Raw genomic sequence first — 24,825 nt, 5'->3', positions numbered from 1 at the left:
CGAAGACTAGAAACAGTTTTTGAAAAGTATTAATATCGTTTGAGTACAAGGATTGTTTTTTTTTTTTTTAAGATAATGGTTGGATCTTGGTGAGATCAGGATTGAAATGATGAAGGAAAGACTTCGAACAGTTTCCTAAATAAATCGATGTGTTTCTCTGTCCTTGAAATAATTTTCGAGAGACGTTTTCCTTGAAATTTAGGTAAAATAATATTGGGATAAGTTCCTTGATGGCTGTTTTCTGTTTGAATGGTCTCCTTGATGCATTGTCTGTTATTACGTGGGCTGTACTGCATATAACTCTGATTGCTATGATTCTGCATAAGCTAATTCGTTTGTTTAGAAAATGGTTCAGCATAATATTGACGAATCTAATGATTGAAAATTAAGGTTCTTAGTTGGTGCTGACATTGAAAAGAGCTTAAAAGACTAACCTTCTCTTTCTTTCTGTCACTCACTACTAAACACGCTTCCTTTTTATGATAGCCAGATTTTAAGGGATGAAGCTAAGCGGATAATGTTTTTCTTAACATTGCCATATTATTTATGAATTGGAGATAAGTGTTTGCAAGTAATCTAGATCTTAAGATGATTAGAGGAACTCAGAGATCCATCTTAAGATCTATTAATCACGTACATCTTTGCTATACGGTTCTGGCACGGATAACAAAGTCTTTAACGCATAAAGGCGGGGTGGAGGGAAGAAGGCATCTCTTAATGTTGGTAGCGTAATCTTTTATCCAGGATGCCCACAACTTCGGGAGTTTAATTCGTTGTAGTCTGGTTTGAATTTTGCAGAGAGTTGGAAAACAATTTATCCATGGTAAGATGACTTTGTTGTTATAACTGATCAACTGTTATTTCAATTTTACAGCTAATAAAAGCAAAATTATTCGTACACCTCTTTTTTACAAAGATGTTAATTATAAATGGTAATATGAAATGAACCAATGGCATCTAAATTTGGTTAATGTTAGCAACAAGTTGAAGAGGAACCAGTTAGTCATGAAACAAGCTGTCATAGCAGTCTCATGTTTTAAACAAAATGGCAAATCAAACTTTTGGAGAGGCTATCTGTTTGAAAGTAGTGCAATACCAAGGCAAGTTTGTTATTTTCTTTCTTCTTACTAATAAGTTTACTAATAAATATACCATTTGTTAAAATTCATCGATAACTCTACACATCCGACTGAGATTAACTAAATCATCCTTGAGCGAAAAGTGCGATGAACAAACAGGATGTTCCTGTGGCTTTAGTCTGAGGGAAATATTTGGACCAGAGAGGAATGTTGCAAACATATGTGGTGTACCTTGACGCACGCCACAAATATTACCCAGGTGTGTATCCAATAGGATAAAAGAGAGAGAGAACACGGCACATAACACGATTACTCAGCTGAGAAGGTGCAAACGCTAGGAACTTGAAGAAGAAAGGAGAGAAAAACTGGCGGAAAAAAACTATTTTATAGCTCGATGAGAATGCTTTGTTTGAATGATCTCTTTGTTAGAATTTTGAAGACATCCGAGGATATTCTTAAGTCGAGTATGCAGCTGCTCAAATCAAAAGCGAGCGATGTATTAGGAAAAATGCTTCAAAGCATTGGTTTTCACCGCATAATATGAAGCCTGATTTATTCAAAGTATATAATTGTATTTTTTTTTAAGTATACCTTCATTACTGTATTTTATTATACAATTAATAACAATTAATACAATAAATGTAAATTATATGGAAATTGTGAAGCGTTCTAATCGGTATGATAAATAATTTCTGTTATATAAATTAAAGTTTCTTTTCATAAGTGGTATAAGATCTGCTTTTATTCGTTTTATTGATATATATTTATGGCTTTCGGAGTGGGACGGAACCCACGTTTATGAGTGACCCAGGCTCCATCTCACCTCTGGCACGACCACATCACAAAGGGGAATGCTCTCCCCTCTGTATCACCAGGCAGTACTAGGTGAAGATGACGTTCCTTAATAACTGGTGCAACACTACCACTTTGATTATTGGCAGCTTGAAGTGGTGGAACCCACGTTTAGTGTCCAGAGCAAAGCTCCGGAACTCCTATTCTTTTTATCACGCGGTATATCGCTGCTTCTATCGTTCTTCAACTCCACTAACCACTTGGAACTCTGACTTCCTCTCTTTGAAACTTAACTTTTTCCAGTCCAACTTTCCTAACTGTGAGTTATTTCTCCTTGGTGATTCAACGTTCACAGCTCCAACTGGCTTCCGTTTTCTGGACCCAGCTGGTCTAGATGCTGAGGCTTTTGCAGTTATTAATGACCTCATTCAGTTTGTTCTTTAACTACCCGAATACCAGACAATCCTAACCACACAGCCAACACTCTTGATCTTTCTCTCGCAAACCACTCTTCTAAGTACACGTTCGAGGTAAATGCTCCTCCAGACACTTCAGATCGCAACTTGGTGATGGACTCTTCTCCAATGGAGCCCCTCTCTCTCTCTCTCTTGTGACTATTCTCAGGCTCAGTCATCTGCCATTAAAGAATGGGAAAAAGGGTGATTTCTGTGATTTTTATTCCTGCTTTCCCTGGTCGTATTACTGTTTTAAATCTTCCGATTCCAAATGTTTGCTCGGATTGTGACAGTAAAATTAATCTTTCAAGAACGAAATCCCGTTTAAAATCTTGTGTTAATATCACGTTTAAAACCTTGTCCTTTATCTAAACCTTGGTTTTCCAATAAATGTACTAAAGCTGTTCAAGAGAAGAATGTTGCATATCGTAATTGGGTTGTTTCCAAATCTTCATTTTCATTTTATGCCTACACAAAAGCTCGCAACAATTGTAAAGCAGTTATTAATCAGTCTAAACTAGATTTAGAACAAGCCAAGAGTAGACTTGCTTCTTGTCCAAATGATAGTCGAGTATTTTGGTCGACTACCATTTGGACATAACATTTCAAAAATCTTCTGCCTATTATCAGTATTTAAACTACTCATAAAGAACTCATATACGCAACGCGTACATCCTTCGTTTCATTACATTATTAGGATGATATTCTCATACATAGCTAATATAATCATGGACTGGAATATCTTTTGGACTATAAAAAGTACAAATATAAAGCTACGTCTTTAATTAACCGTTTGTACTTGAAGTAATTTCGTCATGCCATTGTTGGATGCTCTTCATGTTCTTCGCGTTCGTACACAATCACGAAGTCCGATTATTTAAAAAGACTGCAACAATACCGATTTCACCAGAGTGACGTCACGAAATAGAACATCTCGCGCTTTCGTCCAAAAGATGAAAACGTCACTGCCTAATAAATCTACAAAGTTTCGCGCGCAATAACAAAGTTCATTTATTTAAAACGACCGCAACAATGCCGATTTCTGGCAGAGTGACGTCACGAAATAGAACAGCTCGCGCTTTCGTCCAAAAGATGAAAACGTCACTGCCTAATAAATCTACAAAGTTGGCCTTTTTGATACATCGTAATTGATAAATCAGATTTCATAAATAAAAGGTCGTATGGACAAAATTAACACCGTACATAGGTTACAAAGAGAAATGACTTTCACCTTACGCTTATTGAAGTTGTATAACACGTTACCAAAGGGGAGATTAAAAAAAAAAAGAAAAAAAAAAAAAAAAGAGAATAAAACGAACATGTGTAGTGTAAAAGCATGACCGAAAGACATTCAATGAACATCTAATGATACTTTCCGACAACGTATGAGGTCAATTAGAGAATCAAATCTCACTTAAACTAGACCATTAATCTAGCGCTGCCGTCTTCGGCAGCTTCCGCTTATGACTGTGGCAGTTCCCAAATGATGCGTGTCACATGACAAATTACCGAACACTGATCCCGATGCCCGAAGGAAGAATATTATCAAACTACAACTGCCGCCGCATCTATCGGGAACAATTAACTTTTCGGACAGGGACGGCTCGCAAAGGAAAAACGCATGCACGATCTAAGCGGAGGGAAACAAAGCGATGAGGTGTGTTCCTTTGTCGCTTTACTAGGCGTTCGCAACAGATTGACGAAGCGGAGAGGAGGGGCAGATGGGCGCATGAGGAGTTTCACCTCCGGAAAGAGGTGAATCAATTGACATACACCTGATATTTAAAAAAAAAACACGAGAAAGAAAACGGATACAAATGAGTGGAACAATTCTGGCGTCTGGCGGGACGACATATGCAAATTTTTCCTTTGTCCGTGTCCAATGTCTACGTCTGTGCGCTGTCGTGCACCCCAACTTGATAAGGTCCGACGATGATTCTAAATCTGGATGTAAACATTTAAACCGCGGATTCTCACGGACCACTGGAACAGAACGCTGTCAGGGTTATGCTCGCATTGTGCATCCCATGCGCGCAGTACTGTGTACATCCCCTCTTACCTTGGCGGAAAAACACGCCTGTTGTAAACAAAGTCGTCGGAGTTAAATCTGGATTATAATTTATTTTAAAAATATTGGAATTCTCCAAAAATAGGACTTCGAATGCGTCCAAGATTCTTTCCGTAAACATAAATGGAAAATACGTTTCTGAATCGAACTACCTAGCGCGTGTGAGGTTGTAAGCGCGTTTCCGTTGACTGTGGTTCCAGCCTATATAACTACCAAATGATTATAAATTCTTGGCAAAATAAACATTTAAATTATTTCCACCGGAAAAAGAACTGAATTCGAGTCTCGTTGATGACGTGAGGAATTTTTATGGGCCTTTCTCATAAGGTGGCTGAGTTAGTCGGTCTGAGGCGAGGGTAGCGCGGTTTTTCATCCAGCAAACAGAAAATCGACCTAAGAACACACGCAATTTACACACAATATACGCGGAGGAATATGGCTTTAGTTGCTGATGCTCCTAAACCCTACTATAACAACCCAAGATGTGGGAACAATATTCCATGATAGGTTGGATTTGAGAGAGTTTATACAAAAACGTGACACCGAGAACAAAAGAGAAAACCCAGTTTTTTTAACTTTTGAAGTCAGGATAATCCCTAATAGAGATATATAATCTTATATAGAAATCTGAGTGTCATTGAAGATAAGCAGAGGAAGAGAATGTTTTTTGCAAGAGAGAGATGGCTGCAGAAGTATCCCTTGCAGAAATTTGTATCTCTTACAAGGACTGAGTTTTGGAAGGGTTAAAGTTAACTAAGTTTTTTTCATCTTGTTGGAGAATATCTGGAGATTGGCATTTAAGGAATTTGTGGTGGAAGACAGAGAGACGTCTACCATCATCAACAGTGAGCGATTAGAGAGAAAACTGGGTATTCTAAAGCAGTCGGCAATCCATGAGATAGGAGTTATATTAAGCACAATCAAAAGCCTTGGAAATGTGAAATGAAACTACTTGATTTTCACCAGACTTTCCCATTGAACTTGTCCAAAGATAGGTAACATAAGTCAATTTTTATCTTTAGTGGATCGGAATCCATACTGTCCCACATTAATCAAATCGGGGGTTTTGAGATAGTTCAAGAATTTGCAGTTGATGGATTTCTCCATTATTTTAGAAAGAATAGAGAAAAGAGCAATGGGGAGAGAATTGAATGGGCTGGATTTTTTAACACGGTTAGGAACTGGCTGGATGTGAGGAATTTCCTGGGAGGAGGAGGGAAAACACCAGTGGAATAAGAAAGTATAAATAGGCGAAACAGAACAGGAACAAGTGGAGAAATACCATTAGGACCTGGTTCGTCTTGGCATCAAGACTCTTCAAGATACTTCTGGCCACCTTTTGAGGGGAAACCACAGGAGGCATTGAATGGAGTTCACTGGGAATGGGAGGAGGTGATTTAAACTTTATCAACGAAGATGGTTGGTACAGTTTTCCTTTAACAATCGATTCGGCTTCGTCTTTAGCCAAGGATGCAATATAACCAACAGGTTGCAACAGAGATGGGAAGTATAGATGAGCAGAAGTTGTGGCCAATAAAAAAGAATTTCTATAGAAATTATGTTAAGAATATTACAAGTCATTCAAAGAAAAGCGAACACTCCTGAACTCCTTGAGATAATACTGCATTTAAACAAGTAAGAGAAGAGAGAAAAAAAAAAGCGTGTGCACATGACAGAAAGGGAGGGATGATGAAGAAAAAGAATGACGGAGAAAGAAAAAAAAAAAAAAGAAAAACAATGCAATCAAAGAGTTATAGAAAGAACGAAAGAAAAAGTGAGAGATATAAGAATAAAAAAAGCGAGAGATGTAGGATGAAACAGAAAAATATGGAGGGGAAGAAAAAAGAGAGAAGACAAAATAATCAAATAATTAGCAACAGAGAAAAATAGTATGGAGTGGAAGGAGCGAAGGAGAAGAAGAAGAAGAAGAAGAAGAAGAAGAACAAAACAGAGGGAAAGAAAGCAAAAGAATGAGGAGAAGGAAAGAAAGAAAGAGAGAGAGAAAGACATAATAATCAAAATAATATTAATAAAACAGAAAAGTAAAGAGAGAAAGTGGAGTCAAAAGAAAAGAGAAAAAGAAGAAACAAAGGGAAAGAAAAAGATAAAGAAGTGAGGGGGGAAAGAGAGGGAGAGAGAGAGAAATGCCCTTCTATTGTGAGTTTTCGCTAAGAGGCGACGCCGAAAGAAGTCAATTATGAGCGGGCCATGCTTGACCTGTTGGATACATAAATAGAAGCCACGTCCGGGATATGCTAAGCGACGACCTCTGCACAAAATGTGTAAATCTGCTGCCCCATGACGCCAAAATACACGCAAACGAACACGTTCATAACCAATGAGAATACAAAACCAAACAGAGAGGAAAAAAGTACAAAAGACGTGAGGCGTGTCCCTGTTTGCCCTCATCCATAACGCACGCGCGCATGAATTCGGCCTAATCACAGACTTTAAAACTATTTGCGCAACTCTTTCCTTAAGCTAAAACAAAGTGTGGCAATTCGAGTCCCCTCTTCGCGAACCCTCCTCGTTACGGTTTGTGACAAGGTAGCCTCTCGAAACCGTTGCGAGTGAGGCTGCTCCTTGTCCACAGTGCAGCCATTCAGGCTCGCGTGGAGAAAGTGAAACCCGCAGTGTATTCTTAGGCAAAGCTTTGGACATCGCATTCTCCTACTATAGAAGCGAGTGGCAGCTTTGGACACAAAAGTAACCCCATTCTGTTCTCGTGCCAGTGGGGTTGGCTTTCTGTTTGAACAGGGTCAGAAGCGCACAATCCTGCCTTTGATAAAGGCCACATATTTGCTGCAGGGAAAGACCGGATGGCGTCAGAAGGGGGCATGCGACGAAGGTGATTTTTCCCAGTGGGTGTGACCGTACGGATCACGTCAAAAACTGTTGGCTACCGTCAACAGGGAACATATCCTGGCACGAGTCACGTGATAGGAGAGTGCAAGCCGTGACGGGTACCACGGAATATAAATTGGTCGATAAGTTGGGCTGTTCTCTCTCTCTAACACACATATGGGCATAGTTTTCGCCAATACTAGCATAGCAACTCGAAAATATATCTTTCTAACCAATATTTTCTCTGTTTACAACCTCGCTATGGCTCTGAAAATGATGTCCAGACAAAGTTGTTGTTCCTATGCAATGAAGCCCGGTCCTGCCATCTAAATATTTAACATTAATAACCATAAAGTAATATAGAAGCATTTTATGCTCATTTGCTTAATGACATCGTCATGCAACTTTCATGTTATGTGCAGATTAAGAGCCTAATGATGGTCTGGTCCGATATCCCTTAGCGACCTGTTAAACATCGGCTAGAGTTTAGACGAATAAAATACAAGCGCTCAAAAAACAAATACTTTTCTTATTGAAGCAAAACAACTCCATATTCCCTGTTGCACACATAATCAACATAAAATAACACTTTTAAAAATTTGCAATTATATTCTTTTAAAAGAAGACTGGGAAACGGAATTTAAAGAAAACTTAAGGGTATTGAACTTCTTATGTTAGCCTTTCATATCATTGCAGTCAATTTTAAAATCTACAAACCGTTCGTTCTATTAAATGATTGTTGAAATTCGCGACCATACACGCCAATAACCCATTGTTGAATTGAAATCTTATCTTCCTTCCATTAACCCATTGTTGAATTGAAAGTCTTCCTTCCATAAACCCATTGTTGAATTGAAAATCTTCCTTCCATTAACCCATTGTTGAATTTTACCGAATATTTCGCTGCAGAAGTTCGTTGTTGAAAGTTAAATTTTGTTAAGCCTTCTGTTTACAACGATCCCCAACCTTTCAAGCTGATAGCATAGTAGCTGTGCAGTATTATTGAACTTTATCCACAGTTTCCACTTTACTTTAAACTGCCGATGTACCTGTAATTACTTCTTTTTTTTTTTTTTTTTTTTTTTTTTGCAGTATAGAATAAATTAAGGAGCAGCAGATTGACCGAGCTGACACAGTTGCGCGGAGACGGGTCCACAATTGTGGAAAAACAACATTAAATAAACATGGCGGCACCCGTACCGACGAAGAGTGATACAGAATCATCCCAGAAAAATGAATATATAATAAGCATTTGGTAGGCTTAGACAGAATTCAGTAGCTGATAGTTTCTTTAAAGAAGAAGAAAGGTTATTTTGTTTATAGGAGATTTGGTATACTTCATTTATGAACTGCAGACAGTGGCCTGGCTAGTGCTTCGAATTTAGTCAGTTGAAACATCAGACCGCTGTCTTCAAATGTAAAATGGTTTTATAACAACCACTTTTACAATTGAAGTCACACGAATTCAGTTGATTCATAGACTTTGAAGATAATAAAGCACTCAAGTTTATTTATTGGTTTAATTATGTTGTATATTCGATTTGGAAATACATAATGGAGTCAAACATTTCTTGGAATTTTCTTACCACTTCTTTAGTGACAGCTGTCTTTGCGATGTGACCATCACAAAAGGTGACTCGGGTCACAAGAATAAGTTCTTTCTCTTGTGATCTGAGTGCTGCTTAGTCACAAGACCATGCCACTCAAGGAATATCTAAGATGATACACAAGAACTTCTTCTTGTGTCCGAGGCACCATGCCTCTCGAGGGCTATCTAAGATGATTCATAGAACTCAATATCCTTGATAATATCCTATTGACCTTTGCTCATATGCCATTATCGGGGCTCTGAACCTTTCAAGCGAATATTCATGCAAGAAACTTCAACAATTGTAAAGTTCATGAAGCCAAATTAAACACAGGCATCTTCTCCATTTCCATCCTAAGAACCAACCATCTACCAGAGTCCAATAGTGACTTCGCCTGCTGTACCACAATCTTTTAAACCTCTAACTTACTTCTCAAACGCAATATTTACCGATGGCCACAACTGACTTAGCTGTGACTTCCAGATATCCCAGCAACAGAGACTTCTTCAAAATATAAACGAACTGAGCTACGAGGGTAATGTAGGATTTTCATCCAGCAAACTGAAAAAAGCGTTTGTGGAAGAAAAATAAATAAATAATTTACAGACAATGCCTCGCAAAAATGAGTCTTTCTGCGAGACACGAAACTCTCAAATTGTGAGCATATAACAAACGAGTTGCCTCAGTGCTGCACTACGAAAAACATGACGTTTAGTACCAACTCCGCTAACAACTGTCTAGAATGGGATTTTGTTGTCTACGATGTGGCCATTTTCCTTACACATCGAACCAATGTGTGTGTGTGTGTATACGTTGACAGTTGAGAATCAACCGTTCGCTGGTGGTCCCTCCATTACTGTCGTCAAGGGCCACATTAACTTTAAAAACATAATGCGATGAAGGAAGTAATGACTGCCTTAGCTATTTTTTCTCTCTCTCGTTTTAATCAGAGGCTTAATGTGTATTGGACAGACGGTACATAACACCAGGCGCTTGTCTTAACGAGCTTGTCTGAGAAATAGCAAGACTTAAATGTAAAGCGTTCATTAGCCTTTCAGCGTACGCAGCTGTACTTAATTATCACGGGGTGTACAGTGTGACAGCCAATGGTTGCTTCCAAAAACAATGTTTTCTTCCTAAGTTCGTCACCTAGTAACCGTTGCGTGTTCCTCCGTTATGTCGCTCATTTCTCTTAGTGCCACGGAGGCCCCCCCCCACACTCCACCCGGTCGAAACACCACGTGACATTCAAACACTGTCGGGATAATCTTTCTTTTTCCATTTTTTGCCCCCCTCCCCGCCCCATGATATGAATTCTAATCAGAAGTGAATGAAATATAGCAGCAGACTTCATTTAGATACTTCGAAAGTTTCAGACATTATAATTATAATAATTATTACTGTTTTTTTTTTTATAGAACAATCTTGGCAATATTGCCAACTCCTTTCAGTTTTCACTCACGAAATACTCATACGATTTCCATAATAATAGACGCTGGGGTCAGTGCATTTAGAATTTATTAAATCTTGTCAGATGCGAACGCGTATACAAGCATTACAAGGGTGTTGTGTGAAAAAGTTGAACTTTTTAACTTTTTATACGCCTCGTCTTGTAAACACTTCGAAGATTAGAAAAATCATAAAAGTTTCACAAATGGAACATTAAACAGTGTCTTAAAAGGTATAAATTTACAATTATGTACAGGGTGAGCATAAAATAACTACCCACGATGAATTTAAAACTTTATATTGCGTTGATTTCGGATATGAATTTACGAATTCTTGCTCTGGCGCAAGAATTCGTAATATATAAATTGCACTTACGCATTTCCTATTCGATGACACTGCTATGACAGCCTGTTTCAGGACTAACTGGCTTCTCATCAGGTGGTAGATGATTTCTAGTAGCAACACGCAACAAAACAATTGTAGAAATGTGATCTGCCATGATGTATACGAAATCAGTTTTCAAAGTTGGAATATAGCAATAACAATTTCAAATGAGTATCCTCTGATCGAAAGGATTCAAATACCAAAACTTTTCGAACAGATGCAAAGTGATAACCATTATCAAGCCACATAGATTATGCTCTACAATGTGGGGTTCGAGGTGAGGGAGCGGAGGTCATCCTCTAGGTTTTCTTACAATTAAGAGAAACTCTCAAAAACAAACCAGCGATCTTCAATATGTCGCTTAAAATATCCAATTGACCAGCTCTGTAGCATCTTTCAAGCGTACGTACAGAATTGCATTCTGGCAATGAAAGCAGCAGTCGGACAAACTTTCTGGTGGGAGGAGAAGGAACCAATCGTATCGTGGAAAAAAAGACTAGGATCTGGTTAGATTGCCGATGGGCAATCTAACCAGATCCATTCATGTGTTCTCATAACTTAACATCCTTCCACGGCAGTTCATGGTATCATGTGTTGGCAACTGTAATGTCTCCAAAATGTGTCGGGATATCTCACCCCGGAAAGGAATGGTTAATCCCAGAAGTCCTAAAAGTAAAATGTTAAAGGTACTCACACTCAGTGACTGGCAGATGTTTTTCTCACCTTTAGCTAATCTTGATTTTGATTCCATTTTTGAATGTGAAAACCATTGTGAAAACCAATGTGAAAACTACGTGGAAAACCATCAATACGGATTAGGAAGTAATGCTTATGAATCAATAGATCATATAAATAAATAAAAAATAAATATATTATGGTATTTAACAACGCTTTACAATTGGCAAAGCTTAAATAATTGAGCACCACTATGTCGATCAGGTAGGAACCCATTTCGTTCTTGTAGTGAAGGTTATGTCCTGTCTGTTGAGAGGAATCGTCTTCCGTTATTATGGCGTGGCGCCAGTATAGTTCGGGAGTAGGGATCTGTACTACTGCCTGGGGTTCGCACTTATAATACGATACACTTTCTTTCATTAACTGGTATTTCCTCGCTAGCTTCTGATGTATTATCCTGGCCACTTGGTCGTGTTTGCGAGTGTACTCCGTCTGGGTGATCACCCTGCATCCTGCGGTGATGTGCTGGATTGTTTTTGGGCCATGTGGCATCGTCAACAAATATCATCTGTCAATTCGAGGTCTTTGGAGGTATATTTCCCGGTGTTCATTACGTGGTCTTGGATGGCGAGCATGAATCCTTCGGTTTTGGGGAAGTGCCTTCCGCTCATGAGCCATGCGTTGAAAGCCATCTTATCTATGTAGTCTCGATGGAGGTCGCTGTAGTGTCTGTCACGGAATGCCTTCTTCACCCGTCTTTCTGTCTTTGTTTCTTGTTTGTCTGTGTGAGTGGGGTTTCCTTGCTGAGATTGGGTCTCCTTAATGAAGTCCAGCAATGGAAAAAGTGCTGTTGGTGTTTTAATTATTAGCCAACACACAAGCTGTATAATAACTGACAAGACAATCCCTCACAAGAAGGAAAAGGCCCTGTCTGAATGGCATGGCGGCGCACAACACTGGCAACCTCCAGAAAACTCATGAGGAAAAGATCAGGAAGTACACAGACCTAAGATAAGAGATCAAAGAGATATGGCATACGCAACAGGTAACGACCATCCCGATCATCGTGTTAACCACCGCTATGGTGCCAAAGACCCTACATAACAGCCTTGCAGCAATAGGTCTCCCAGAGAACACCTACAAGGAACTCCAAAAAGTCGCAATTCTCAACACCGTTAATAAATCAAAATTCGTTAACAAAACAAAACTGGGTATCATTAGATATAATCAAGAATTGCAAAATTTTATAATTAAATGCGCACGTGCAAGAAGGAAATTTCCGAAACTGCAGTCTCTAAATATCCAAATATCCAGTTTCAAAAGCCCTCAACAGTTGAAAACAAGTTGTTAATAAATCCAAAATCGATTTGAAAATCCTAAGAGTAGGACACTTTCTTCTTGTCCAACTGGTTATCGAGCTTTATGGTCCTTGGTCCAAGTTATTGGTCGGAACTTCTGTCTATCCATACTTCCACCTCTGCTACATTCTGCTGATTCTGTTGCATCTTCATCTAAGAATAAAGCTGGCTGCTTGGTATCTTACTTTCCATTTATTTCATGCATATATAATCTTTGTCAATCCTTCCTTACTGCTCCTGACATATCCTATTTAATTCTTTCTTTACTTTTAGACAGAAAGGGATGAGAAAAGAATCTTAAATAAACTTGATATCAGAAAATCTCCAGGTTCCTGATGGTGTCCAGGTTTATTCACTAATTCTTCAAGTTTGTGCGCGAGGATCTCTTTTCTACAGAGAGCTTTACTTTCTGTCTGGTAGTGTGGTAGCTTATAATGACCTTCTTTTCTCAAAGGCTCCCTAACATTGCGAAAGCGAGATCAATAACTTTTCCAACATTAAATGAGGTTGATTTGAAGCTTGAATGATTAAAGAACTTTGTTGTTGGACTTCGTTGGTCTCTCCAGGGTTTAATGAGTGCTTTGAGATAGAGTTTAAAACTCCGGAAATTTCAGAATCACTTGGTGACCCGCCTGATCAGTGTGGGATCTTGATTCTTTGTTCCTAATTTCATTATGACTTTTATTATTATTTTTTCTCACGGTTCTCATCCTCCCACGTGCATAAATTTTGTCTCGAAAGCTGGCTGCAAGCAGAAGAAGGAAATGCCCGAAGACAAACGCGCACAATCAGCCAAGAAACGATTAGCGAACAACATCATCCTTTCCTTGGAACTGCTCAATATCTCTTAATGGTTTCTTAATCGTTGGTGTGGGTCGAAACGGTAATAATAATTTCCCCCTTCCCTCTTCTAGGGAACAGATGTAATGCCTACAGCTGGTGGACTCAAACACGGAAAAAGCAGATAAATGCCTGAAGAAAAAGACAACGGTTAATTATAGAAAATTATTTAATTAAAGATTTCACGCTCATACACACGAGATTCAGGAAAGTAACAGGAAAAGTAGACAGTCGTCTGCATTGTTCTTCCAATCCCCCCAACCCCTGTAAACCAATTTGCTGCGACATCTCAAAATGCTCGTAACATCTTCCTAAATGCACACTTTCCTTTAAAATAATGCAAAAAACAGAGAAAAAACAAAGGACAGAAGAAATAGTAAACACGGATAGACAGACAGAGAGAGAGAGAGAGAGAGAGAGAGAGAGAGAGAGAGAGAGAGAGAGAGAGAGAGAGAGAGAGAGAAAGGTGCGAAATACTCAAGGAGTATAAAAGACAAAATGAAAGAAAGAGTTTGAGAGACAAACAGAAACAGAGGCAAAATAAGAGTCTGATGAGCAACATGGCAAGATCCAATCTTCTTAATATTTCGAGGGTACACTTCTAAAACGAAGTTCGCAGGTCGGCCGTTAGATACTCCACTGGAACGAATCTATTGGTAACTCTCTAGGTGGCTGATGGATCAGCCAGTGTACAATCTCACTGCCTTTTCTGTGCCAGATAGTGACTGGAGGGAGTCCAAGTAGTGTGTATGTGGGGGGCATTGTCGAGGCCACATTATGTCAAGGAGCCGGTTATATTCTTGCTGCGTGTACACCGTGTCCAATAATTTCATTACTTCATACAGCATGTTCCCCACACCTTTTCTTACTACAGAATACATCATAAGTAGGCAAATTAATGTAACAAACTTATCTGCAAGAAGATATAAACCTTCCAAACACTTGCTCGTTCATATCACAAATATACGTGGTCTCAGTTATGTCCACTTCCACTATAGTCTCCACAAGGGACTGTAAGTGGACTACAAGCCCACTTACTTTTTCTTACAGAATTCTAATTATCGGTTCATTGAACCACTGCTCATTTTAGTTGTCCTAATTATTTGCTGTATGATTTCTTTCTCTTCAAAGATGTTACTTATGCATATGTCTGCCTTGATATTCCTTGTCAGAGACAGTAATTTGGAATCTCCTCTTTTCCATCTTTTCTGCCTTAAAATCTCTCTTCTACATTCTGTCAAATTCATCTGTTGTCCCTATTGCATTAATCACTTGGAACTCTTTCACTTCCTCTCTTTGCAACTTGACTTTCTCCAGTCCAACTTTCCTTACAGTGACGTAATTTTCCTTGGTGATTTTAATGTTCCAACTCCAGCTGGCTTCCGTTTTCTAGTCACACTGACCCAGCTGGTTCAGATACCGAGGCCTTTGCAATTACTAATGACCTCCCACAGATTGTTCATTTAACTACCAGAATACTGGACAATCATAACCACACAGCCAACACGCTTGATCTTTTTCTCACAAACAACCCTTCTAAGTAAGTGAGTGGTCCATTAGGCACCACAGATCACAACTTGGTGATTGTCTCTTCTCCAATGGAGCCTTTATCTCATGGCTATTTCCAACCTCGTGTTGTTTGGCATTACAAGAATGCAAAACGGGATGCCCTGCGAGATTTCTTTTTCTTCTTTTCCTTGGTCGGATTACTGTTTCAAAACTTCTGATGTCAACATTTGCTCAGATCGTGTCAGTGAAATTATTCTTGTGAGGATGAAGTCCTTTATTTCCACAGTCCACCTTAAAATTTCGTCTTTTATCTAAACCTTGGTTTTCCAATAAACCAATAAATGCGTTAAGGTTATTCAAGATAAGAATGTTGCATATCGAATCTGGCTTACATCCAAATCTCCAGGTTCATTTTCAGCCTTCCCCAAACTCGCAACAATTGTAAAGCAGTTATTAATCAGTCCAAATTAGATTTTGAACAGGCTTAGAGTAGAAAAATAGTTTCGTGTCTAAATGGTAGTCGAGCATTCTGGTCTCCTATCAAAGCTGTTGCCACAAATTTAATCCATCTCTATTTCCACCTCTGTCAAAATTGGATAGTTTTATTGCCACCTCAGCTAAAGACAAAGCTGATCTTCTAGTATCCTACTTTTCTTCTAAATCGCATTGATGATCTTGGTAAACCACTCCCCTACTATTCATAGTACACTCCATTCAATACCTCTTGTGGTTGTCGTTCAAAAGGATGACAGAAGAAGTTTCAACAGTTTTGATGGCAAGAAAGCGCCAGGTCCTGATGGTATTTCCCTATTTGTTCTCTCTTCTCAAAACATGTGCTCCTGAGTTTACTCCTGCTCTGTTCGCCTTTCATATTACTGGCTTATGTTACTCCTCTATGGACAAATTCAATGGAAAATTTTAGTGAAACCCAAGCAGTTGCTCTTCACATTTCAAAGGCTTTTGTCTTGTTTGACACAAATGTCTCTTAAATAAGCTTCTATCTTATTGTTTGCCAACTCTTTTTTTGTGTTCTCTCTGAAAACACAGGATTGTGTATCTTGTGTTCTCTCTGACCGCTCACTGAGAGTGATGGTAGATGAGTCTTTTCTCTCTCTCCTAATTTCTTTATTAATGCTCTTGTTCCTCAAGCTTCAGTTCTTTCCCCCGACTCTTTTCCTCTTGTATATTAATGACCTTCTTCCATTGATTGGAAATCCTATCCATATTTCCGCCGATGATAGCACATTGCATTCCACTTTCCATTTTGAGAAACCTTGTCCTGCTCAATCAGCTTCAACTTCTCGAAAATCTGCTACCAATTCCTTAAATGCCGATCTTCAGGTAATTCTCCAGTGGGGCAAAGACAACTTAGTTGATTTCAACCCTTCTAAAACTCAGTCTTGTCTTATATCTCGCAAAAAGGATTCTTCTGCTCCTATGCTTATCTTTAGTGACACTCCGATTCCTAGGCAAAATGATATATCTCTTTTGGGGATTACCCTGACTTCTAATCTCTCTTGGCACAAGCACATTACAAATATTGCTTCTTCTGCATCTAAAAAACTTGGTTTTCTCTTTCGCTCTCGGCGTTACTTTTCTTCCAAACAGCTGCTCACTATGTACAAATCAAAAATCCGTCCTACCATGGAATATTGTTCTCACATCTCGGTCGGTACCCCCCCAAAACCTCTCTCAGGCTTTTAGATTCCATTCAGAAGAGGGCAGTTAGGTCAATTAATGACCCATCCCTTAAAATGTCTTTCTACTCCCTATCTCATAGATGTTCGGTTCCTGCTCCATGCCTTTTCTAACTTTTTGTTTTTCATTTATTAACACAAAACTGTATACACATTTTCAAGATACATGTAAGTCAATTTATATACAAGATTTAGATACAAATTTTATATACATATTGTTGTACATGCTGTAGCCCTTGTGTACATATACGTGTGTGTGTGTCCTGGTATGAAGGGTGGCTCCTAGACAAAAGCCCATCTCCATCTAGTACTCCTGTGATAGCTTTGCGAGACAGGCCTGAAAAAAGTATTGTGTCAAGCCATTTCGACACCAGGAAGCAACCAACACCTGGATCAACCATTCTTTGTGTGTTCTATAACGCGCAAATCCCGCACCCACTGGATGAAGTGCTATACCGATTTGTGCAGCAATCCAGCCCCCAAGACTGTCCAGACCTGGGAGCCAGCGGGGAAAAAAAAAAGAAAAGGTTCCAAATAGGAACAAGGTACACTTGTTGAAACGAAAGCAATGCTATACAGTTATTTAAATGTAAATAGCAAATAGACTTAGAATAACATTATCTCTACTCAGAGTCCATCCACGAATGCAAGTCTGCTTTTCGGTTTCCAGCAGCGGAAGATCAACTGCAGAAATATCCTCTGAAGATGACAGTACAGCAAGCATTCTGTCGTCAAATAGGCAACACTTCCGTTAACTTCTATCCTGCAATAGATTTCTTATCTCCTGTCTTCTTGTAAAAACTTTGGTTGGCTGAGAATTCCTGAAGGAAAGCAAAGATGTCCCGGCTCTGAACCAAGAGGGGTAAATTTATCTCAGTTAGGTTTGGTAGCCTATTTAGCAATTTCTGCCTGTCTGAGGCATACAGTCCGCAGTCAAGGATGACATGTTTCCAAGATTCAACCTCACCGCACGAACAGTTGGGATCAGATTCTGATCCTCTTTCAAATAGTTTGGTCCTTAAGCCATGTCCAGTGATTACGTAACTCGTCATCATGGTGGGAGCAAACCAAAAAGTCACCCTCTTGTTCATTGCAAAGCCTACAGCTGGAATGAACCCTCTTGTAATGGTTCCATACTCACTCAGATCCCAACGTTGCTTCCAGCAATTCACAAGCCTACCCAAAATTCTACGTTTTTCCTCCTTTATTTGGGTTAGAGATGATATTCGGTATTTGTTAGAATTTCCCGCATGGAAAGAAGTTTATCCAAAAAGTCTGGTATTGTACTACAAGACGATATTTCTTCCCATTGTGGTTTATGGTGCTGGTATTTGGTTTGTGGCTGCTACCAAGGTTACAACTAAAGCTAAGCTTCTGTCCTTGCAACGTACAATGCTGCTTACAGTTACACGCGATCTCAGGACAGTGTCAACAAACGCTTTGCAGATTATTGCAGGCACCATCCCCTTGGATTTACACATTATTTTCCGAGATATTGTATATAACTTAAAGATGGAAAGGCCGTTACAAATACTGAATATCACCTCTAATCCAAATAACAACATAAAGGAGGAAAAACGTAGAATTTGGGGTGAGCTTGTGAATTACTGGCAGCAATTGGGATTTGAGTGAGTATGGAACCATTACAAGAGGGTTCATTCCAGCTGTAGGCTTTGCAATGAACAAGAGGGTGACTTTTTGGTTTGCTCCCACCATGACGACGAGTTACTTAATCACTGGACATGGCTTAAGGACCAAACTATTTGAAAGAGGATCAGAATCTGACCCCTACTCTTCGTGCGGTGAGGTTGAATCTTGGAAACATGTCATCCTTGACTGCGGACTGTATGCCTCAGACAGGCAGGAATTGCTAAATAGGCTACCAAATCTAATTGAGATTAATTTACCCCTCTTGGTTCAGAGCCGGGACATCTTTGCTTTGCTTCAGGAATTCTCAGCCAAAGTTTTTAAAAGAAGACAGGAGTTAAGAATTCTATTGCAGGATAGAAGTTAACGGAAGTGTTGCACATTTGACGACAGAATGCTTGCTGTACTCTCATCTTCAGAGGATATTTCTGGAGTTGATCTTCCGGTGCTGGAAATCGAAAAGCAGACTTGCATTCGTGGATGGACTCTGAGTAGAGATAATGTTATTCTAAGTGTATTTGCTATTTACATTTAAATAACTGTATAACATTGCTTTCGTTTCAACAAGTGTACCTTGTTCCTAGTTGGAACCTTTTCTTTTTTTCCTCCAGTTGGCCCCCAGTTCTGGGCAGCTTTGGGGGCGGGATTGCTGGCACCAACCGGTATAGCACTTCATCCACATCTAGTGGGTGCAGGATTTGTTCATTACAGCACACACAAAGAATGGTTGATCCAGATGTTGGTTGCTTCCTGGTATCAAAATGGCTTGACACAATACTTTTTTCAGGCCTGTCTCGCAGAGGTTCTGAGCTATTGATAGTATTTGGGTAATAGTACTAAAATACAGAGAGAGAGAGAGAGAGAGAGAGAGAGAGAGAAGTACGATATACAGAGAGACAGAAAAGGGCGAAACAGAGAGAGAGAGAGAAAAAAAACATATGAAACACAGAGAAAGAGAAGTACTAAATAGAGAGAGAGAAATGTACAAAGTATACAGAACGAGAGAGAGAGTGGGCGAAATATGGAAAGGGTGACAGAGATTGAGTGAAAAAAGACAGAGGAAGGGGAAGAAGAATAAAGAATTAGAATGTGTTCGTGTGTCAGGGAAGTTGAAAAGTTCATTTTGTATATCTTGTGTTTTGTTTGTTTGTTTAAATCGCTTTATATCATCAGACAGCTAACAAGGATGTTGTTCCAAGCCGTGTTGTGCTCCAGCAGTAATTGCTTGCAGTTTGCAATGGGGGACGAGTTTCAGTGCACCAAACACATGCATCCGCCGAGGCCTCATTATCTTGTTTATCGCAATTGGGAACCTCCAGCCATGACAAGCGACAGTATTGCGCTTGCCACGTTTCGCACTATAATAACAGCCCCGGCCAGAGAAAGCGAAAACAAATCGATCCTAGATAAATATAGAGTTTGCGGTTTGAATCCTTCGCCCGGCATGAACGATATCACCCTGGTTCTACAAATCTCCTGAGCACACAGCGCCATTATCGAAGAACCATCGTTATTCGATATCGTTCCACAAAAGAACTCCAATAATGCTCGTTGCACCTGCCACCATGTTTAAACCTATCACAGTCGCGAATGTCCGCATTGGTAGTTGCGATGTTCATTAGGAACCGGCCATCGATCCAAGTGTCAGTCAATACCAATAGCAGGTTGCCTCCAGGGAAGGTCCATGCCTCTAACTTGCATGCGTATCTATGGAAGCTTTCCTATGAAGGTAGGAGGATCTTAGACAGACGGAAATGGACGAGGTAGATTCCTTCCCCCGCCATCTAAACCCCTGGCTGTACCACACGGTGCCAGTTTGCTGAATGAAAACATTCGCCCAAATGAAAAATATAGATTTAAGGTGGACAGCATGTGTATGATTAATGCTTTGGCTTTCTCTTCTCTTCTCTTTTCTCACACAGTCGATTTCCTCTCCTCCTAAATCTCCACCTGTCTACCATTTGCAGTTGTAGATCTATTTTGTGTATCTACAACAGTCTTTATCCATTAATCTCTTCAGACCTATTCATGTATGGTTTTTTTTTCTGAAAAAGCTACACGTAGTTCACATTTTAGTAAAGAAACGTTACATTTGTAGATAATCTTTAATATATGCAGCAGAAATCTCAGATACAGCCATGAAAATGCTACTGGGATTGCGTATAAAAGTAAAAAACACGATTTTTATAGATAGATGTGTTTTGTTTTTGCCTTTGATATTTCCATTAAAAATATTATTCAATGTATATTACCTATTATTACAAAGAGTGTTGAGACCAGGTCGTATGGGTTTCGAACATTTTAAATACAAACTGAAATACCGTAGAACCCGCGTAAGAAATTCCCGCATAAGAAGTTCTCCTGTACTACGTTTCGTTTCTTAATTCCCGATTTCAACTCTATTGTAATGTGTTATTTTCATACATTACATACCCTTAGGTCATTTTCCCTAAAGTTCTAAACCACCACTCCCTTGGAAAACTCTGTTGAGTCTGTCTAACTCAGTCACTTGGAAAAAGACCCATCAAAATTCATCATGTCTTCGACGGTTTTCGACCTGTGGTGGAGGACGATGATTTTGCCAACTGCGTTACCCACGAGGATTGTTTAATGAGGAAACCAGCGTTACCATAAATAACCTCAATGTCCTGATTTCAATATTGAATCAACCATTCAATATTCTGCCCTTCTTTGAGAACTTAATCGAGCTTTCTAACGTAATATGCATTGAGTTATATTAGGGTGAATTTGATTTTTTTGGTTGTCCAATTTTAAGGAAATCTGGCATGGCTAGACAATGCTTTCTAAAGGGGACCAAAACGAATTAAAGAGTCACGAAAAGACGTATACGTTGACCATTCTAGCTTTGTTTTAATCCTCCCTGTCTCTTTCTTGTAATTGAAACAATTATTGATTATAGCAGCTGTTAATGACACATTCAGTCATTTTAACATGTCAATTATGGAGGAACGAATGAAGAAATTAGTGCCTTTGGCTCATCACCTATTCACTAATTGCCTCGGTGTATTACTGCGCTCGCTAAAGCGAAATGACTTTAGCGTGGATGTTCCAATATGTTATAATCTTCCAAATTCACGCACATAAAAAAAGAAAGAAGAGAAAAAAAAAAAAAAGGAGACGGCTACAATCTTTCCCATCGTCACTCTCACACCCCCTACAACAAGCATCCCTTGACAGTTGAGGGCTGTCCAGTGTGTTGTGTTGATATTTTTACAATTACTGTCCGTATCAAGGAGATCTGGAACATGATTGATTCCCATAATCTGTAATCTGATGGACGTCTGCAATGGAACCAGGTGGCGCTGATGTTAATTGAATGTCCAAGTTACAGACAGCGCGTTGCCTCGCCTCGAGTGACAAAATCAGCTGGATGGAGCAGACATGGCCAGATGACTAATGACCGTTAGAAACGTCTCTCATTAGAAAGCAAATGTCATTCCTCGTAATGAGGAAGACAAAATTTGCGGAATCGTGAGCGGCAGATGTCAGCCGATCTGCGACCACGTGATGTTTAGGAAAAATTAACCGCGCAACACACCTCCGAACACGCAAGATCGTGAATTAAGGCCTGAAACACGTGCGAACCCACTTCATTTATGAGGTTAAGCTGCCCCATACGTTATTTTGACGATTAATTCCATCGAAACTCGTGTTGGAGATTTGCAGAATTAAGGATTAATGATTTTAAAATGAGAAAGGTGGTTTTTGAAAAATTCTAAAACATTTATGAATGTAATAGAAAAGTTTAAATTTTATTTAGGAAAACAAACTAAATTTCACGATATATTTTTTTAAATAAATAGAATTACGAAAATTACCACATTAGCAAATGTCGCTTTTAGTTTGCACATTTTTAGAGTAAATCCGAATTAGTGACGTCATTAGAAACTTTTAAAAATGTTTTAGCTTGTGGATCTTTTGTGAACTAAAATATTTTATCTCAGCTCGGTGTAAAAATATATGATTATTACTGCGTGCCCACGTTCTTGAGGATGGCTTCCCCTTTACTAATCAGCTTCTTACTTCTATTACCCTGCTCGCTGGGTGAGTTGACTTATCTTCACTCTTATCTCTTCTATCTTCTGCTGTAGCCTTCTTTCCCAGGCTGGTGGGCCTTATCTTTGAGTTTTGTATTCTGGTGGTCTCTGGTTTGTCTTCCGTTCATCATAGTGGCTGCTACTAAGGCACAGTAAATGGCTGTGCGGATGGAACCTAGTGTTACATCGTTGTTTTTCAGGTATTATTCTCTTATTGAGGTTGTCTGTAACTTGCCACAGGATTCTCTTGGGTCTCCGTTTGGTGTGAGTTTTTGTGCGGTCAATTCCTTCAAATTCTGCCATGGCTTTCTTCCACGCTTCTTCCATTTGGATATCGTGACCTCGTCTGTTTTCACTTTGGCTGCTCCGGGTTGTGGTTCTTGTACTTGGTCTTCTTCCTCCTCCAGTTCTGGTTCCGTTGTGTCCGTATTCTTTCTTCTTTGTAGTTGGTTGCTCACATCCTGCTTGATTTTTTCCAAGGTTGCAGGAGCGATCAGGTCCTTTGTGACGATGGTTCGTCTCTGGGCTACTATTCACTGTTCAGTGACCTAAACAGTCTAGAACAGTTCCAACCATTTGGTGTGTAATTTTCTTCTGTACTTCGTCATGTCAGTCTCTACCTTCGTTAATTTGTAGTATGTGCGCATGATGAGCGTTTACCTTTCGATGCTCCACTTCATGCGTTGGCTTTTTCTTCCTTCCTGGGTAGTCATTAGAGCAGTTGAGCAGGAAGCACTTCCAGTTAGTCATAGAGAACAACAGCACTTGAGCCACAGTCTTCTGTAAATTGTCTCTGACTTTTCAAATCGAGCCCTCTGCCCAAGGGCAGAACGCGAGTGACTTTTATCATCCGCCGCAGTCGATGCAATATGTTCAATATTTCTACTTCTCGTCTTCATCCAGCTATGGAGGTGGACCTGTTTTAGCTTTGGCTTTTGCCTCCACTGGTGGGTGCTAGTTATTGGAAACGATACCACATGGCGTTATTCTTTGCCTCAGCCATCACTTCGACCGTTGGAGAGTTAGGTCGAATGAAACGACCTTTGGGATTGTTTTTGCATCGGGATTGAAACTCAGTTCCACCAGATTAGTGGTCTCGGTCGGAACCACTGGGCCAATCGCACTCTACCACCTGTCCCCCAACAACGTACAAGATCCTGACCAGTTGTATAAAAAGAAGACAAATCACTTGGGAGGTCAAAATACCATGGCAGAGCAGCAGAAGGGATGCAAGCAGGCGAGCAAAGAATGTAATGAACAATTGACCATCGACACAGCAGTTACGAGCACGCTTACAAGAAGCACTGCAAACTGTACACGACCTACATCGACTACCGCAAGGCCTTCGACTCCGTTCCGCTTAGAGACACTGAAGATCTACAAAATCAACCCGATACTGAAATATTTCCTAGAAGCAACCATGGCGAAATGGCAGAACACTTAAGGTCGAGAAAGAACTTCAGCACCAGACTGATCACGCATCAGAAGAGGAATCTTCCAGGGAGATGTCCTGAGATCACTATGGTTCTGTCTAGCACTGAACCCACTGTCCACCATGCTGGATAACAGCAAGTACAGATATACCCTAAAAAAACAGACGGGAGGAAGCACCTGTACACATTTTCTTATCTGATGTATATGATGACATCAAACTCTATGCCACAACTGAGAATCAACTCGAAGGCTACTCCGGATCACCGAAGAGTTCAAATTGCATCCTGATGACAATTTGGCCTAGACAAATGCAAGACCTAAAATAAAGCTCTATGGCGGGAACATGGTCAGAGCCATAAACACTTCCGCATTCTCAGTACTAACATACTCCTTCAGGATCATAGATTGAACCAATACCGAGCCGGAGGAGATTATGAGATAGACCAGGATGATGATGACCAAGAGGAGCCGACAACACATACGAAGTCGGCCATCGAGAGACTGCCCATAGCCCGGGAAGAAGGAGGGAGGGATTTGGCTGAACTCACTGAACGAGAGAAGGCGATTAAAACCTGGTCTTGCTCTTTCCTTAACAACCTGCGGGTTTCTTCCAGAAAAACACAGCGCCAATGTACTAAGCCACAAGAAAGATAGACAAACAGCACACAACACTCAACCTTAACAAGGAGGGCCCCACACTCACACAGCCAGTAGAGACATAAAGATGGGCGAAGAACGCACTCCATGACAGACATTACAATGACCTCCATCAAGAATCAAGGCTACATAGATAAGATGGCTTCCAACGCATTGCTGATGAACGGGAGACTCTTCCCCGAAATTGAAGGATTCATACTCGCCATCCAAGACCAAGTAATCAACACCAGAAACTACAGGAAATACACTGACAAGAACCCAGAGTGATAGATGACAGATGTCGACGATGC

Source organism: Mastigoproctus giganteus, chromosome 1, assembly GCF_048544385.1.
Source record: "Mastigoproctus giganteus isolate SK-2022 chromosome 1, ASM4854438v1, whole genome shotgun sequence".
NCBI classification, from domain to species: Eukaryota; Metazoa; Arthropoda; class Arachnida; order Uropygi; family Thelyphonidae; genus Mastigoproctus; species Mastigoproctus giganteus.
Note: the sequence above shows the minus strand (reverse complement) of the source record.